We start from the raw sequence: 6,093 nt of genomic DNA on the forward strand, positions 1-6,093 counted from the left end.
TTTCTTTGACAACTCACAAAATAGTGTTTCTCAACACTTCCCCCACTTTGACATCAAGTGTTTTTCAACACTTTATAGATAGTTTACCTACAGTCTCCGATGTCGCGATATTTCTCACTATCAAAATCAAGTTTGGAAGAAATGGACAAGTGACTTACACACACACACTTTAACATTTAAACGACTGAGCTATGTTGATATTTATCTACTTTGTGTGTTGTCTATGATGATTTCTTTGCCATGTGTTCCCTCCCTAATAGTCTTTCGAGGATGTCATTGACTAGAAGACTAGGGGCATGGGGCATGTCTTCTTGATTTCTGCTTGTGGGTATACTTTGTTTGTCTATAGTGTTGTAAGCATTCGTGCTTGTCCTATTCAACACTTTGACTTATAAATGTATCATCCTTGACTGTTTTGCAAGACTGCACTCAGGGTTTATCCTGGCACTTATGCCTTGATACAGGTGTAATCTTGCTAAATTAAACTTAGGGAATCTAATCGCATAGTCATCTTGACTTACATGTCTCTGATGCTTAGATTGGATTTCCACATACCTATCTGATATCGATCATATTCATGTCCTCATAGTTATACTAGTGATGGTTGTATGATCTCATGATGTCCCTAATAAATGCTCAATGATGAAATTAAGAGTCTAAATGTTATGTGCTTCTTGCTGGTAAACCACTTTGCATATTAGCTTGCATTTTAGGTTCATTTTCTAGCTTAGTCTTGCATTCTTGCATGTGGGAAGAGCTCTCTCTCTTCATCTTTTTCATGGACATATCAGTTAGCTTCTTTTATCTTTCGCTTCTACTTGTCTTTTCACCTTCTTAATCTTTTGCTACATTTCTTTGCTAACCTATCATCACAAGGGGTTAATCCAAAAAATCATCACATACAATCTATCCAAGTGTCACATTTTCACAAAAACATTTAAATCTATATACCACCCATATGAGAGTTCAAAAACAATACACATAAGCATATACACATACATGAGCTGAAAATAAAAACTGAAACATCACATGAAAGCTGAAACATACATTTTGAGACAAGTACACAAGAATATCGATAAACCCAGTATCTCATATATATATCAAATGTGTCATGGTACATATACAAATGAGAGATCCAAAATTTGGATATATGTCTCAAAAATACATAAGGTACAAATCAAAACACAATGTCATGTCTGACTGCCACCCTCTGCGGCTGATGCTGGCCCTAGTGGAGGAGCCTGTCTCCTATTTGGTGCCTGCACTACACCCTCTGATCTGCCCGCTCGCTCTAAATAATCAGGAAGACCCTGTCCTAGTGGTACCACACTCCTATAGGTGGCATAATAGTAGGCAGCTCAGGCACCATGATGCGCTGCCTCTCGTCTCGCGACATCCTGCTCTCGGCATAGCTCATCTGCTCACGCTCGCTCGTCCATAAGCTGCTGATCCCATACTATAATAGTCACCTGAAGTGCCTACATCTCTGCCTCCAAGGCACAGATCCTCACACCCTGCTCCTCTCCTCCTGCTGGCTGCTCTGCAGGTGTCTCTACCCCCATCGCTCACCGCCTCCTCAAGGGCACCTCCTCCTCTCCTCCTGCTAGCTGCTCTGCAAGTGCCTCTACCCTCACCGCTCACCGTCTCCTCAAGGGCACCTCCTCCTCCTTAGACTCTGAGGACTCCTCTGCCACATGCCTTGCCTGTTCTCGCATCCTCCTCTGCCCCGCTTGGGAACTCTCCCCCTCCATCCGCCTCCCCCCTCTCCCTCCTCCTCCGCCTCCTCCTCCTCCGTCACCACCTTCACCTACCACTCCTGCAGATGTTGCATCTGGATGTGTGAATCAGGGGAACGGGTGTCTCTACATCTCATAAAGATACCTTGGATCAGCCCCTGCATCTGCCACATCTGGGCGATAATCCCAGGGAGTCGCCACTAGTGCTGCGGTATCCCGAACTGCTGTATGATAGTCCAACATCGGCAACCATCCCAATCCCTCATCTATGTGCATCCGGGCATAGGTAGTAGTCTCCACTGACACCACCTGTCACTTTGCAAACTACCACCATACGTGACTGATCACAAACCACTCCACAATGTCTGTGCTCTGACCCACCAGCGGTCTGCTATACCACATGTAATCTAACTCCCATGAATCTGACCATCGCTGACACTCTCGGTATGGTCACCATGTGAATGCTGTCAGCTCATCAAACACGCATCGGTAATAGGTCACATCTCCACTATGCCTCTGTGGGATGAAACCTCTATAGCAAAAAATGTATGGCTGGTTGCACTCTCGTGGCTACACCTGTGGTCAGATCACAGCGATGTGCTCCCAAGCCCAGATCTATGCTAACACTGCTTCGCATGCCCATGATCCACCCTCATGATATACTATCTCATGAAGCTCGTGGTACATCTCTACCAATATCGCAGGCCCCCATGCCATCCTACGTGGTCGAGAGATCAAATCATATACCAACCAACCCCATCCTAGTGGAAAGCCCTTCTGGCCTCGGTCTGTCACCAGGGCCTAGGTTACCAAAGAACATAACAAGTTGGGCAACGGATAATCATATCCATACTCAGTCATCAATCTCTCCCAACTCAGGTGACGATCTAGAATGGTCACATCCTAGAAAAGCTCCTGCACTCGCGCTTGCCCCTTTGTCGGGGTCGTATCATAGTACACCTATGCCATCATGAAAACTTAACATCAGTACACCTGGCATCCAACATTGAAATGGCTAAATCAACAAACTACTAACCAAGTAACTTTCTGGCTCACCATGGCATGGCACTCACAGAATGCAATATACGTCCTCCAAGGTAATCGACGCCTCACCGGTCAGTAAGTGAAAGGTGTTATGCTTTCTATGCCACCTCTTTGCTAGCGCAGACAGCAAACCGTGGTTTGCCCGAATATGGGGCATCCATACAACCCAGCGCAAGCCCATAGCCACTAGTGCAGTCTGCTCCTCATCACTCAAATGTTGCACAATGCGCAAACCAACCACCCTGGGAGCTCTAATCTGTAATGTCGAGAATACCTCCTGTCTAGGTAAAACAAGAAATCATCAGTAATAGTCACATGACAAAAAAAAGCATTTAGAAAAACAACAAAACTCTCTGTACGACACTTTTTACAAAAAGAGTGCGACACTTTTTAAAAAAAATAGTGTCATGCGACACTTTTTTAAATAGGAGTGTGACATTTTTATGTCGTGCGACATTTGGGTGTGGCTCGCGCGACACATTTTCCTGAACGGTGCGACACTTTTTTCGAAAAAAAAGTGTCGCATGATAATATTTCTGAAGCCGTGTGATACTTTAAAAAGTATCGCGCGAATTTTTTTCAAAAAAAATTGAAAACATGCGAAAAACTCACAAAAAGCTTGAAAAAGCAACAAAAAGATAGTCACTTACCGACGCCCCATATCGCTCTGGCCAGTTGTGCAACCGGCTACGCTCGAAATGGTGTCGATGAAGAGGAATGTTTGCCTGAGCCATGATGCTATGTGGACCACACAAAATCTCTCAAATCAAAAAAATACAAATGAATAGTGAAAATGACACTTGGACCCCTTTTATAGCCTCCAACCTCATTTTGACCTAATTTTTAAAACTCCTCAGAATTGCGCAAAAAATGCACCCCTAGCTAATTTCGATGTCCTGGATCCATTTTTGGGATCAAAATTGAAATTTGAGTTCATCTTAATGGTCAAAATCACATTTTAAAATTTTACCTTCTTCTGAGCAGTTAGCTGACTGTTTGAGGTCTAATCTTTGAATCATCGTTGGGGCATCTTTATTTCTTCATGTCTTCATCATTTCTATACTTCATATCTTCATCATTTCTATACTTCATATCTCCTTCTATTCACCTTTTCACATCTAAATCATCTCTCTACTAGATTTGACCTAATTTTTATGCTATATCCTTCAAGGTCAACTCTAGTCAAACTGGGGCATTTTATCAATTTCTTATAGTCATTCTTGGGTTTCTAATCATCTATCTGTCATCTGGGACATTGTTCTATTCTAATTTTCTCATGTCTAGCCAGTTTTTGCATCCCCTTACCTCATTTCAATTTCGATCCCGAGGGGGCAGAAATACTCTATTGCTGATTGTTACAGCTATCTATTTCTTAGGAGCATTTGTTTGACCTTATCACTTGCTCTCGATCTATTCTCTTTGCTAGATGTTAGAATTCTTTTCGGATCCTAACATCATCTTCTTAACGTTCAGTACTACCGCTATCAGGCTGTGCATTTAGGACTTGCTATCTATTTTTGCATTTCATTCTTTGGAATCAAATATCTATATCTATCACCGCCTACTTGGCTTTCTATTTTCTTTGACATAATGTGTTCCCAGATCAATCATGCATTAGTCAAAGAGGGGCAAATGTAATCACCTAAAAATGGTCATCTAGACTATTAGCCCCCTTTTCAGCATTTTGGCTAATTTAATTTAATCATTTATCTAGACCAAATTGCTAATAATCAATTTATTTGATTATAACCTATAGTTTGACTATGCTATCCTAAGTTCGTTATTTGATTAAAAGAACATGTCCCCTTTTAATTAAATAAAAGACCCCATTCTTCTAACCCACTTAAAGTGCACACATAAAAGTCCTTTTTCTATTTTACATTTAAAAGAAAAGGCTTGTGAGACTTTTGTCTTATATGAAAAGTCAACTTATATTCTATTGGTTGACTTGTGTGTGCACATGGATCACTCCTATTTTCAAATTCCACCGTTGATCATCCACCATCTTCATCTTGATCTCCACCATCCGTACATCTTTAAAAGGGAGAGAGCTTTCCCCCTCAAAAGGAATCCATCTTTTGAATATTGTCATGCTGCAGGTTTTCTAACAGGTTTCTTTGGAGCTTTGTGGAGAACTTCTCATTTTCTTGTCTCATTCTCTCATTTCCTTCATATTAGTCTTAAGATCATATTGCATGATAGTGTAGTTTCCTTTGCAAATAATTAGATCACATAGCTTAATAGCTAGATTTGTAACATTCCCATCTCATTTTTAGTATAGCTTGCATTATGCATCTCATCCTAATATAGTTTCATTTTTGCATTGCATGATCCAAGAGTTCTTTGACACTAGCACTCTTGCTCTTGTCTAAAGAATCTCCCATTTTTTGGTTTACTAGCAAGGGTTGTATTTTTAAGGCTCAGCTAAGAGCTCCTATATGCTCATTTGTATGCCCCTTTGCACTCCATAACTAGGGAGCTCTAAGTCAGCATTCGAGCTTTCCAATCTATGGAGAACCTCGGATAGAATGATTTAGAGAAGTGCACCTTTTCGAGTGTACAGTACCATCCTTAGGTTTCTATAACCCGATGAATACAAATGTACATTAATTGAGTTACATGAAGACATTTGTGGATCCCACTCAAATGGCCTAATAGTGGCTCACAAACTTATTAGAGTTGGTTACTATTGCTTAGAAATGGAGAAAGAGGTATTCAATATGCTAATTCTTACAAATAGTACCAACTTTGCAAAAATCTAATCCACACTCCATTCAAGGAGCTGATTTCATTCCTTACACTATGTCGATTTCAACAATGGGCTTTTGATCTTGTGCTTTAAATTCATCTGTCTTCCTCAAATGAACATAAGTTTATCATCATCACTATAGACTACTTTACAAAGTGGGTAGATGTAGTACCTCTTATTGAAAAAAATGGAAAAATTGTAGCTATATTCAATCTAAACTACATTATCTGTAAGTATGATGTACCCTCCTCAATAAGCATTGATAATGGGAGCAGTTCAAAAAGGAGGATCTAAAAGAGCTATGTTCCAAGTTCAAAATCACACAACATTGGTCTTTCATCTATTACCTCCAAGATAATAGACAAGTCAAAACATCCAAGAAGGCTATCCTTAAAATCCTACACTACATAGTAAACAAATCTGGAAGGGACTAGAACCTTCAAATAAATCTATCTCTATGGGCCTATTGAAAAATAATTAGAACACCTATTGGGGAAACACCCTTTTGTTTGGTGAATGGAGAGAATGTTGTGCTTTCGATTGAGGTTGATATTTCTACTTTGT

The sequence above is a fragment of the Cupressus sempervirens genome, chromosome 8, assembly GCF_028749045.1.
Source record: "Cupressus sempervirens isolate cs-2001-9-10 chromosome 8, ASM2874904v1, whole genome shotgun sequence".
Classification (NCBI taxonomy): Eukaryota; Viridiplantae; Streptophyta; class Pinopsida; order Cupressales; family Cupressaceae; genus Cupressus; species Cupressus sempervirens.